The sequence below is a fragment of the Scyliorhinus canicula genome, chromosome 3 (assembly GCF_902713615.1).
Source record: "Scyliorhinus canicula chromosome 3, sScyCan1.1, whole genome shotgun sequence".
Classification (NCBI taxonomy): domain Eukaryota; kingdom Metazoa; phylum Chordata; class Chondrichthyes; order Carcharhiniformes; family Scyliorhinidae; genus Scyliorhinus; species Scyliorhinus canicula.
The window spans coordinates 248,680,659-248,694,414 of record NC_052148.1 but is presented as its reverse complement, the minus strand read 5'-3'; the positions used below and the strand labels follow the sequence as shown (position 1 = coordinate 248,694,414).

Genomic DNA, 13,756 nt, shown 5'->3' with positions numbered 1-13,756 from the left:
GAACTGTAACAATTGTTTATTCCTGTCTTGTACAAAAGAAAAATGCTAAAGGCGGCTGGGCCATGACTTACAAGGGAAATTAGAGATACTATTAGATCCAAGTTAGAGGTATACAAATCGGCCATAAAAATCAGCAGATCTGAGGTTTGGGGGCAGTTTAGAATTTGTCACGGGAGGACCAAGGGATTTATTAAGAAGGGGAAAAAAGGCAGCACAGTGGCGCAGTGGTTAGCACTGCTGCCTCAGCGCTGAGATCCCAGGTTTGATCCCGGCTCTGGGTCACTGTCCGTGTGGAGTTTGCACATTCTCCCCGTGTTTGCTTGGGTTTCGCCCCCACAACCCAAAGATATGCAGGGTAGGTTGATTGGCAACGCTAAATTGCCCCTTAATTGGAAAAAATTAATTGGGTACCCTAAATTTAAAAGAAAAGAAGGAAGGGGAAAAAAAAGTACGAGAGTAAGCTTGCAGGGAACATAAAAACTGACTGTAATAGTCTCTGTAGGTACATGAAGAAAAAAAGAATGATGAAGACAAATATAGTATAGGTCGCTTACAGCCAGAAACAGGGGAATTTATAATGAGGACAAATAAATGGCTGGCCAACTAAATACATACTTTGGTTCTGTCTCCACAAATGAAGACACAAATAAGATTTCAGAAATGTGGGGGAATGCAGGGTTTAGTGAGAGGCAGGAATTGAAGGAGACCAATATTAGTAGAGAAATGGTGTTGGGGATATTGATGCGATTAAAGGCTCATAAATCCCCATGGCCTGTGTTACAATACCCTGGGCTACTGCACAGTCAATTCCAGCCCCACTGGCCCTAGGCTCCCAATATAAATTAATTAACCAATAATTTGTATGTTTTCCTGAGATCTTGGACCTTCAACTGCTCCAATTACTTACAGGCACCAGATATGTAAGTAAAACATTTTAAAAACAGTTTAAAGAGATAAACATGCAATGAAAATAATAGAACAATGGTCTACTAATCAAACTATTCCTCAAACCCCATCCCAGTCTCCACCCAGACACACACAAGACAGACACACAGTGGTCAGGTAGGAAAGGTTCAAAAATAACAGGGATTAAAAGGACGTGAGATGAATCTCCGCTGCTGAGGTGGCGATCTTGAAATCATCGATTGGTTTGGATCTTCAAATGTCTGTCTCCAATTAGAACTCTCATGCTAGAAACTTCCTTGGGAAGTTATCTTCACTTCACGTGACTTGGGCTTTGACAGAGAAGATTCCCCTCAGATTTGGTGGCTGCAATTCTAGCTTGCATCCACCAGATGGACTACCAGCCTCACTGGGTCAAACTGAAGTTTTCAAAGTGAGAGTTTTAAAAGGATTTTCAAACGGCTCCTCTCTTTATCCCGCACCCTCAAGAAGAATCCAACAGGTGAGAGAGAATTCAGAGTTTTAGCCTCACAGTTGCTTAATCAGAGCAGAAATTAGTACTTGCCAACAGCTGCCAGGTTGTGCAGCATGAGGAAGATATTTGGTCACAAACCCTCAGCTGATTGAGATCTGCTTTAGCTTCCAGTGAAATTTTCAGAGGCTGATTGGAAACATTTTAAGTTGCCAGGAAGAGAGGTATAGAGCGAATTCAGACTTGTGTACTAATGCTTGTGTACTTGTGCCTTCTAGGATGAAGCCGAGACTGAAAGCCAAAATGGAACCTGCTTTTTTCCCCCCAGAAACATTCCAGAAACTTCTGAAGGACTCTCCCAATGAAAATCAAAAATTCAACAAGAACAGAATTCCAGAAGATCCGATTGGCTGCCGGCCAAGTCCATCAAAACAACATCACAGGACCCTTTCACACAGCACATTGCATGGAGGGGAATTCCCTTGGGCCAGTTCAAATTTCAGCTTGCAATGGGGTGGGGGGGTGGGGTTTCAAAGATCTGGGGCTGTATTCTCCGCCGTTGGGATGCTCCATTTTGCCGGCAGCCTGGGGGTTTCACGACAGAGTGAGGCATCTCCACAATGCGGAACACCATTGACCAGCCAGCAGAATGGAGCATCCCGCTGGCATACTGAACCAGAATCCAGCCCCTGTAGTTTAAGGAAGTGGCTCTGGAAATAATGGATGCATTGATCGTCATATTCCAAGATTCAACAGACTCTGGATCAGTTCTTACAGATTAGAGTGCAGTTAATGTAACCCCTCTATTTAAAAAGGGAGGTAGAGAGGAAACAGGAAATTATAGACCAGTTAACCTGACGGAAGTAGTGGGGAACATTCTAGAATCCATTGTCAAATATTTTGTGGCAGAGCACTTAGGAAACAGTGATAGGACCAGGCAGAGTCAGCATGGATGTGTGAGGGGGAAATAAAGCTTGATAAATCAATTGGAATTCTTTGAGGATGTAACCAGTAGAGTTGATGAGGGATAGCCAGTGGATGTGGTTTATTTGGACATTCAGAAGACTTTTGAAAAAGTCCCACGTAAGAGATTAGCATGTAACGACAAAGGGCATTGGATTAGGGGTAGTGCATTGAGATGGATGGAAAACTGGTTGGCAGACAGGAAACAAAGAGTAAGAATTACTGTGCCTTTTTCCATTTGGTAGGCAGTGACTAGTGGGGTCCGGCAGGGATTGGTGCTGGATCCCCAGATAGTCACAATACATATCAATGATTTAGATGAGATAATGAAATGTAATATCTCCAAATTTTCAGATTACACAAAGATTGATGGGAGGGTGAGCTGTGAGGAGGCTTCAGAGATCCTTCACTGTGATTTTGACAAATTGAGTAAGTGGGCAAATGAATGGCAGATACAGTATAATTTGGACAAATGCAAGGTTATCCACCTTGGTAGAAAAACAGGAAGGCAGACTATTATCTGAATGGCCATAAATTAGGAGAGGGGAATGTGCAATGAGACCTGGGTGTCCTCACACACTACTCACTAAAGTTAAGCATGCAGGTGCAGCAGGCGATAAAGAAGGCAAATGGTATGTTGCCCTTCATAGCAAGAGGATTCGAGTACAGGAGCAGAGATGTCTTGCTGCAAATATAAAAGGCCTTGGTGAGGCAACACCTGGAATATTGAATGCAGTTTTCGTCTTCTTATCCGAGGAAGAGTGTCCTTGCTCTGGAGGGAATGCAGCGAAAGATTACCAGACTGATTCCTGGGATGGCAGGACGGACGTATGAGGAGAGTGAATTGGTTAGGATTGTACCCACTGGAGTTCAGAAGAATGAGATCTCATAGAAACCTCTAAAATTCTAGCAGGACTAGACAGGTAGATGCAAGAAGGATGTTCTTGATGGTGGGGTGTCCAGAACCAGGGGTCACAGTCTGAGGATACGGGGCAGACTATTTAGGACAGAGATGAGGAGAAATTTCTTCTCCCAGAAAGTGGTGAGCCTGTGGAATTCATTACCACAGAAAGTAGTTGAGGCCAAAACAATGTTTTCAAGAAGCAGTTAGTAATAGCACTCGGGGCAAAGTGAATCAAAGGATATGGGGGGCAGGCAGGATCAGGGTATTAAACGTGATGATCAGCCATAATCATAATGAATGGCGAACCAGGCTTGAAGGGCTGAATGGCCTCCTCCTGCTCCTATTTTTCCATGTTTCTGTGTTTCTTTGGACAGGAAAGTTTCTAGTAATCTGGAAAATGTACTGTGTTTGGAATTCCTTCTCATTTCCAGGGTCAGAGTAATCTACTAATCAGAATATTACACATTCAGTATCTAACAAGCTGTTTTTGTTTAATATCTCCGAAGGGAAAATTACCAGCAGATGCATAACCATAAAATAAAGCAATGTTTACAATTTGTTTTATTACATTTTATGAATCCCTTTCCAATTTTACAGGGCATGACATATTAACCAATTCTTCATCGTAAAAGGCATTTTCGAAACAGGGTCAGTTGCCTGAAATTATTTCAAACAATTACACTTCCCATTCACTCATTCTATTAAGATGCTTAGTCAGCATAGAGTTGTTTTTAAGTAGAATTATTTAGTTTGTCTTGCAGTAAGCTGCTGGCAAATACAATGGCAAACCAACAAGTTCTTGGCCATTGCCTCTTGCAGAAATTGAAGCTAATTGAGAATGAAGAACTGCAGGCCCAGATACAAGGCTTTGATGATCAATCTGGGAGGATCGGTATGTTCACCCATTCATTTGCCAGCATTTAGATTGAATTGAAATATAATTTTGACAGGCAATGGACAGTAAAATTCAGAGTGCATTTTAATGAAGGCAAATGCAACATTTATTTGGTGTAGAGCAGGTGGGGCTGTCTTTAATGTTGGAAATTAGAACTGTGGTGTTCAGATGCAGAAACTCTAGCCATTATATCTCAAAACTAAATAAAACTTTTCACGATAAACGTTTGCTTCACCATCCAGGTTCCAACAAAACCTAATATGGGTTGTGTATCCAACTTGATGCCAATGACTGTATTGTACAGATATGCTCTAAAGTGCATATCTGCAGGTGCTTTGGTTTCTTCCCACAAGTCCCGAATGACGTGATTGTTAGGTGAATTGGACATTCTGAGTTCTCCCTCAGTGTACCTGAACAGGTGGCATAGTGTGGCAACTAGGGGATTTTCACAGTACCTTCATTCCAGTGTTCATAGAATCATAGAATTTACAGTGCAGAAGGAGGACATTCAGCCAATTGAGTCTGCACTGGCCCTTACAAAGAGCACCCTACACAAGCCCACCTATCTACTGTTGCCAATTCACACCGGAGTCGCCAATAATGCTGCCAATTAATAATGTCGCCAGGTATCAAATGATACCACCTCAAGGCTTTACCAGACATCGATCAAAGGACCACACAACCAGTTAGTGATTTCAAGTTCAAAGATGGTTTATTTACACACAAGGATTTATTCGACATGGAATACAAAACACTACAAGTTAAACTACACCTAACAACTACAATAACTTATACTTAACTTCAGGGCAACCGGCACTATGCAGATGGACAAGGCCTTTTTCCGGATCTTGCATGGCTGGGTGGAAGAGGTGGCTCTGTTTCTGCTGGGCTCATCTGAGTGGTAGCGATCATTAGTCTTGAACTTGTCTGTCTGATCGTTATGCTGCACTTGGGTTGGCCGAGGCCGGATCCAAGAGAGACCGAGCACATGGCTGTGTATCTTTTTATTCCTCTGGGATTTTGCGCTCTTTGTGGCGGTCCTTAACTTGGACCCAATAATTCTACAGGCTTCGATCCTTGCCTTCGATTTTGGCCAATAAAGTGGGGGGGGGGGGGGGGGGGTGCCTTGATGGCTGGGTGTGTCCTTAGCAGTCATTGACGTTGGTTGTTTGGGCTCCCTGATTAAAGGGAGTGGCGCCGATTAGTCTGTATCAGTATCGGTTACCTGAGTACCGTTCTTTTGTTCTGGGGAAATGGGCCATTGGAATGCAAAGGAGCTGGGGTTTTGATCATGTCTAGCTATCTGGGTTGCAAATACACAATCAAGCTCTGAGTCTGTCTGGGTTGGCCATAATTCCCATGGTCCTTTGCAGGTGGCCATCTGGGATGGCTGCTGTAGCCACCTGGGGTGGCCATTGCCCAACACAAAATGGAAGATTGCAAAGAATGCAGGGAAAATGGACATGTTGGAAAGCAAGCAGCTTGCAAGGCGATTGTGTATTGGGACGACTGCAGAAACTGGTTTCTGCTGCTGCAGAGATCAGACAGCACTGTGAAAGAAAACACATTAACATACTAATGAGGCAATACCGGGCGAGTCCCAGATATAATGGACACAAATTAAGAACAAATCGATACTATGGAAAGCCAGACCCAGTGGCGCCAGAGAAGCCCAACACAAAAGGTCCCAAGAACCGCCCAGCAACCAAGGAACTGCCCTAGGATTGGGGGGTTCAAAACATATCGATTGGGAAGAGACCCAATCGATTCCAAGCAGGTAAGGGAGTCCGCCCAAAGGGGCGCGGACCCCCGGGACCTATATAAAAAAGGTCCCACACATGGTTCAGTCTCCTGTCTCCGGGCTCCTGTCTTCTACAGCCGTCGAGCAGCAGCCACCAACAAGTAAGTGCATAAAAGACAACGACCGCTACCAGACATAGGCACTCCTGACGCCCTTGGCAACTGATAGCAATCCGAAGTCTGCAGACCAGAGCAGAGCAAGAGGCCTTGTTCCCTGACCTCGCAGTTCCTTCGACATAAGTATTAGTTGTTTAGCGGTAGGAGTAAGTTTAATTCTTTAGCGTGTGCATGGGTAGTTATTAGAATTGTGTTATAATAAACTATAGTTGTTTGGACTTACTAATTGGTGTACGGTTTTTATTGCTTTGAACTTCACCTTGAAACTCGTGGCGGTGTCTTAACGGCACCTGGCGACTCCAGAGCTTAGAACGAGAAACAGAGCCAAGTGAGTGATAAGCACACTCACCCAGAATGACCAACGCTGCACTACCCTATCCCTGTAACCCAGTAACCCCCACTTAACCTTTTTTTTGGACACTAAGGGCAATTTAGCAACCCACCTAATCCGCACATCTCTGGAGAATCCCGCCTTACGTCTTTCGGGACTTGTGGGAGGAAACCGGAGCACCTGGAGGAAACCTATGCTGACATGGGGAGAACGTGCAGACTCCGCACAGACAGTGGCCGAGCTGGGAATCGAACCTATGCCGCTGGAGCTGTGAAGCAATTGTGCTAACCACTATGCTACCATGCTGCCCGTGTTAATGTAAGCCTACTTGTGACACTAATAATAATTATTATTATTATTTAATTCTCTGTCTGCTTTCCCACGCTCAAATATTTATTGCTATTGACCCTTCCCTTTCCAAATGTTACATAAAAAAGCAATAGTTTCAATGAGATTTTGATTCTGTTACAAACTGTGTGCAGAGTTGATTTTAACCCCATTCAGCCAGTGGGAGTAATGTGAAAGGAGCTAAAATCTGGCCAAGACTAATTCGCAGCCTCAGGCCATTGGGTTCCTGACTGTGGATATATTCTCTTCAATGATTTCAAAGTCCACCAAGGCCCTTACTGCAACTGGTAATCTAATTTAAATGTAAAGGTTATGGCCCAAATGACTTGATTGGTGCCACAATATGATTTCTACAATGGTTCAAGGGGAGAGCCAACCAGTGTCAAATCTATCCATCATGAGGTGCAGCAGAGGTTGCTGAAGAGAGCAAATTAATTGCCACACCCCTAGCCAAGCTGTGTCAGTTAAGCTGCAACACTGGCACTTGCCCAGCAATGTGGACATTTCTCCAAGTATCTCCTGTACACAAAAAGCAGAACAAATCCAACCTGGTGAATTACCACCTCATCAGTCTACCCTCGATCATCAGTAAAGTGATGGAAGGGGTAATCAACAGTGACACTTACTCAGCAATGACCTGCTCATTGATGCTCAGTTCTGCCAGGACCACTCACCATCTAATCTCATTACAGCCTGTTAAGTTACTATTAAGCTATTTTGCTGGTAGGGACAGCTGGTTTTCAAACAGATGTGCCAGGTAGGCTTCACCAGTTACAGGATGTGAAATTTTACGCTCGTTGAAGAGACGTCAGAAGACAAAATGGACAAAAGAGCCGAATGCCAGATGTGAGTTGAGAGTGCCCCTGACATCAAGGCAGCATTTGACCAAGTGTGACATCAAGGAGCCCTGACTGAACTGGCGTCAATGGGAATCAGGGGAAAAACTCTCTGCTGATTGGAGTCATACATGGCAAAAAAGAAAGATGAGTTTGGTTGCTGGGGGTCAGTCATCTCAGCTCCAGGACATCATTGCAGTGGTTCCTCAGCGTAGTGGCCTAAACATCTTCAGTTGCTTCATCAATGACCTTTCTTCCAACATAAATTCAGAAGTGGTGATGTCCTCTGCTGACTGCACAATGATCAGCATTGTTCGTGACTCATTAAATACTGGAGCAGTCCATGTCCAAATGCAGAAAGACCAGGACAATATCAAGGCTTGCGTTGACAGATGGCAAGTAACATTCTCATCACAGATGTTCCAAGCAATGGCCATCCTTGACATTCATTGGCATTACCATCTCTGAATCCCCCACTATTAACATCCTGGGGGTTACCATTGAACAGAAACTCAACTGGACTAGCCATATAAATACTGTGGCTACAAGAGCACATCAGAGGCTAGGAATCTAGCAAATAACTCAGCTCCCCAAAGCCTGTCCACAATCTACAAGGCACAAGTCAGGAGTGTTATGGAATTCATAGAATCATAAAGTTTACAGTGCAGAGGAGGCCATTTGGCCATTCGAGTCTGCATCGGCCCTTGGAAACAGCATCCTACTTAAGCCTGTGCCTCAACCCTGTCCCCGAAACCAGTAAGCCCAACTAACCTTGTTTTTCGACACTAAGGGATAATCTAGCATGGCCAATCCACTTAACCTGCACATCTTTGGACTGTGGGGAGGAAAGTGGAGCACCCGGAGGAAACCCACGCACACGCGGGGAGAACCTCAAAATTCCACACGAACGGTCACCCAAGGTCGGTATCGAACCCGGGTCCCTGGCGCTGTGAGGCAGTAGTGATTTCAACAAATTTCGAAAAATTTTCTTGTAACAAGACCAATGGCTAAAGAGTGAAAATCAAGACAGGGATTGATGTTATGTCAAGTGCCGAAAATTCCACAAATCCATCAGGGCTGCCAGAAAAGGACGAAAAGGTGGTCAGTGTGGAAGCAGAATACAGTCAACAAACCAAATAATGTTTCTATAATTTCAATGAAAATGAGAGGGGGAACCAATGCAAAAGCACTGTTCATCTTAAATAGCTCTTCCAGTTATTCTAGAATAATGGAAGCACATTGGATGACATTGTTATGCCGATTCAGTAGCAGTGTAACATTCACAAAGTCTGGTATTTTAGTCAATGCTTCAATTCCACTTTACGTCAACGTGAGGGAGTGCTCTCTGAAGGACAATGCTATGACATTTTCTTGATTTAAAGGTGTGCCTCTTCTAAATTGTTACTTCATTTTGAAACAAATGATCAACAATTTTTACAGAGCCTGCTTTCTGTAAGAAATATGGAATATTTCTTAAACCCTTGGACACTGTTTGTAGACATTGACAAGAATAAAGTATAATTTAACACTCATTTAGATTCCTCATTTTGGGATCAATAAACTGTCCTTAAAGCTCTGAAATGTGTCCAGTTTCACGCCGCCAAAACCATCCTCCCCTGCCACAACAGTATAAATCTGTGGCGAATTTCTCCCCTATCCGGCGGGGCGGGGGGTCCCGGCTTAGCGGAGTGGCGCCAACCACTCCGGCGTTTGGCCTCCCCAAAGGTGCGGAATTATCCGCACCTTTAGGGGCTAGGCCCGCGCCAGAGTGGCTCCCTCTCTGCCGGCTGGCGCCAAAACTGGCGCCAACGGCCTTTGGCGCTACGCCGATCGGCGTCGGGGCTGGCCGAAAGGCCTTCGCCGGTCGGCATGAGTCCGCGCATGCGCCGGAGCGTCAGCGGCCACTGACGTAACCACCGTGCGGGGTCTCTTCCACCTCTGGAAGGGCCCCGATCGCGGGCCAGGCCACCGTGGGGGCACCCCCCGGAGTCCGATCGCCCCGCGCCCCCCCAGGACCCCGGGGGCCCGCTCGTGCCGCCAATCCCGCCGGCACAGAGGTGGTTTAAACCATGTCGGCGGGAGAGGCCTGACAGCGGCGGGACTTCGGCCCATCGCGGGCCGGAGAATCGCCACGGGGGGCACGCCGATCGGTGGGGCGCGATTCCCGATCCCGCCGATTCACGGGTGGCGGAGAATTCCGGCCAAGGCGGGGGCGGGATTTACACCGACCCCGGGCGATTCCCCGATCCTGCAGGGGGCCGGAGAATTCCGCCCCTGATCCTATTTCCAGTCCCCTCTGGAAATGAGTCACCCGACTCGAAGCGTTCGCTCCCTTCTCTTTCCACAGATGCTGTCAGACCTGCTGAGATTGTCCAGCGTATTCTGTTTTTGTTTCACTTCCTGAATTTGGAAGTAACAAGTGTCAAAATGGAATTGGCACCCTCTCTTGTCAAGAACGACTGGCTGACTGGAACTTCCACAGGACCCCATCGCTAGGCTGCGAAACAACTTGCCTATTTCAGTGATAGACCTATTTTAACATGGGAATTGATCTACAACGTATAGAAGACTCCAATTGTGATTTTAAGAGGGAAATGGTTGAATATTGCGCACTCTCAGCTTACAGGTAATGGAAAGTAGAAATATTTATACAGTTTTGTATCATACCTTTCACAATTTCAGGATGCTTTAATGCTAATGAAGCACTTCTGGTGTGTATTCATTGTCATACAAGTGGAAACAGCAGCCAATTTACACACACAAAGTTCCTGCAGATAAGAATGAGATAACAATCAGATAATCTGTTTTAGATTTCGAGTGTGTGATAAATGATTACCAAGTCACTGGGAGAATTTCCCTGCTCCTCTTCAAAATAGTGTAGTGGAATCTTTTACATCCATCTGGGTGAGAGGGCAGATGGGGCCTTGGATTAGAACCTCGTCTGAAAGATAGTGAGGCATTTCTTCACTAATGCTCTGGAGTGTCAGCCTCGATTTCTAACATGGGACTTGACCCTCCAACATTCCGGCACAGATGAGTGCAGTTCCAACAAAATCAATGCTAACACCTGAGCGAACAAAATTAAATGTTCAATTATGTTAATGAGGTCAGGATATGCAGGAATGCTCCTATGAACTTCACCAAAATATTTAGAGATGTTATCTGCCTGGGGCATCCCTTCTTGATGACCACAACCATTTATTTTTGATCTGATCTCTTTAGCATTGCAAGACACTGTTTTATTGGGTTGCCACTACTCATGGTGTGTACAGCTCAGGCACTAATAAGCAGTCCTGTAGAAGGTACCAGGAGACCTTTGTTGACATTACTGAACTCTGTCCACTTTTACAGCAGAGCGTAGAGATATGGAGAGGACACCATGGCATTGGTTGCACGGTGGCACAATGGTTAGCATTTCTGGCTCATAATGCCAGGAACTTGGGTTCGATTCCGACCTTTGTGTGACTGTATGGAATTTGCAAATTCTGACCGTGCCTGCATGGGTTTCCTCCGGATGCTCTGGTTCCCTCCCACAGTCCAAAGATGTGCAGGTTAGGTGAATTGGGCATGCTAAATTGCCCCTTATTGTCCAAAGGTTAGGTAGGGCTATGGGGAAAGGGCGGGGAGTGGGCCTGGGTAGTGTAATGGGCCAGGGCTTAGAAATTCCAATGTGTATTATGAAGCCCACCTGACCTATAACCTTTTTGTTGAATTTGGCTGGGATGAGCACAACAGCCTTTACTTCAGGTGTGATTCATCAGATTCCTCCGCCCTTTTATCAAAACAAAGTTGATTATAAGAATGTAATTAACATACACAAAACAGTGAGCAAGAAGTTGTTCTTAATTACAAACATGAAAAAACACACAACAGCTACAGTAATCTATGGATATAACTCTTAAGGAATCCCCCTTAGTAGCTGTTCCAATTCAATACAAACTCCAATAAAACCAGAGATTCTGGTCCAGCCTCCAACCAGCAGATTCAAAACTCCTTCCAGAGAGCAACTCAATCTTTAAAGTTACCAAGGCAGTTTGCCACACTCAATGTGCTTTCAGTTCCCTGGAACAGAGAAAACAGGGAAACACTGCTTTTTTAATTCTGCAGTCCAAAGCAACAAACCGAAACTGAAAACCAAACACTAAACCCCTCTCACCTGACAGCCACAGCCCAGCTCCACCCACAAATGACATCACTGAAGCAGTGCTAGAAGCCACGTGGTCAAAGTAAACCTTTCTTAAAGGCACACTCACATGACAGTAGGGTGCTCTTCCGCAGGATCGGTGTAGATTCGATGGGCCGAATGGCCTCATTCTGCACTGTAGGGATTCTATGATTCCACGTCCTTACATGTTGCTCCTTAGATCTACAATGTTGCCCCAAGGTTTTGGTCAGGTGACTTCTTAAAACACCAGCGAGTGGTACTGTCCATAGCAGGTTAACCCTTAATCTTTAAGTTTCAATCAGTAAGGGAATCAGGGTTATGGGGGTAAGGCGGGAAAGTGGACTTGAGGATTGTCAGGTTAGCTCAGTCATGAACTCATTGAATGGTGGAGCAGAATCGATTGGCTAAATGGCCTATTTCTGCTCCTGTGCCTCATGGTATTAATGGACTGGACCCTTCCACTTGCCATCTTGAGTTTGTAAAATAATCAGCCACTGTTTCCGTATGCCATTGCTAGACTGTGAGAATATTTTATATCCATTATTTTTATTCTTCAGAACAAAGTTAATAAAACTGCTTAAAAATTAAATCCTAGTGTTAGAAAATGTCAGGGAAGAGCATTAAGAAACAATTCCCTCAGCTCATATGTCTTCAACAAATTATATTTATGAAATGGCAGCATTTGATTTTTAAAAAAATATATAGCAGGTAAGTGAAGGATCAGTACATTTGGTGTTAAAGATAAGGCAATAAATCTTTAAATTCTGCCTTATTAATTCATATTTTCAAATTAGAAGCATAGATATTCTGCAGCTGTAAGAGGTGTTCGTATTTTTGAAATGCCATGTTGTGCATAGCTGCTGTGAATACATACGGTTGTGCCTATAAGATGTCCCGGCATTAGCAAGGACATGCCCAAGCGTTTATGCTGAATCTTTAGGCAATATTAACCCTGTGGGCTTCTGAGTCCTGCTGTCAGGCTTAAATGTGTGTCAGAAAACCTTCTTTGTGGGAAACAGTCACTGTTATATTTCTTTGTTGCTGTACAGCGGTGCCCGCACTCTTGTAAAACACGATGAGAGGTTTATTAAGCGTGGTGCAATACAATCAAGATGGCGATCTGCTCAGAGCCCGCACAAACCCTCTGCTGACGTCGTTACACATCACGTGTTGCAGAACCAGCAAGATTGTATTCCCAGAAATATAACACCTCTCCTCTACTTCAAAAGTGCAACAACAACAATTAACATTGATAGAACACATTGCTGATATGTTATTTCTGGACATATATAGTATTTAATAAGACAGTCTCTGTGATGGACAACTATTCATTTTTGGTAGAATTTGGCGTTCTTGAAATCAGTTACTTGCGACGTCAGAAGTCTCTTCATTCCTTTCTGCAGATGGTACTTCTTGAGCAGTTGTGTTAGTATCTGTACCAGGTTGCCACTGCCAGGGTGCCAAGTGCAGTGCCATGTCGGCACTGCCAAAGGGCGACACCAGAAGGGAGGGACTGAACGGGGCCTGGCAGGGGCCCAGAAAGGCAGGGGGGGGGGGGGGGGGGGCGGCGGATTTGATGAACCCATTGTGGGATGTCGCTCACTTAGGCAGTGCCTTATCAGCAATTGGAGGGGGGGGGGTGCTTACCAGCGGTTGGAGGGGGTGCCTTACCATAAGTTGGGAGAGGGAAGGCTTGCCAGCGATTGGGGGAGGGGATCCTTGACAGCAATTTGGGGGGCCATGCCAGCAATATTTTGAGGGGCACTGTCAGCAATGCGGGGGAGCTTGCCAATGATTGGGGGGGGGGGAGGAGGCTTGCCAGTGATTTGAGGGGGGCCTTGCCACTGATTGGGAGGGTGGGCACCTGATCGCTTAGGATCGCTGAGGGTGGCACAGTGGCACACTGGTTCAATCCCAGCCTTGGATGACTGCCTGTGTGGAGTTTGCATGTTCGCCCCGTGTCTGTATGTGTTTCCTCCTGGTGCTCTGGGTTCCTCCCTTAGTTCAAAGATATGCACGTTA

The 13,756-nt window shown here is 45.3% G+C and overlaps 1 long non-coding RNA gene across 2 annotated transcripts in view; it reads right to left on the bottom strand.

Annotated features, from left to right (window-relative positions):
- The window catches only part of LOC119963770, a 124,524-nt gene that overhangs the window by 106,601 nt on the left and 4,167 nt on the right, over window positions 1–13,756 (bottom strand). For both annotated transcript variants that reach the window (XR_005460165.1, XR_005460164.1), the window contains exon 2: window positions 10,237–10,337. This is a non-coding gene — a long non-coding RNA (uncharacterized LOC119963770). The remainder of the gene's footprint in view (window positions 1–10,236; window positions 10,338–13,756) is intronic.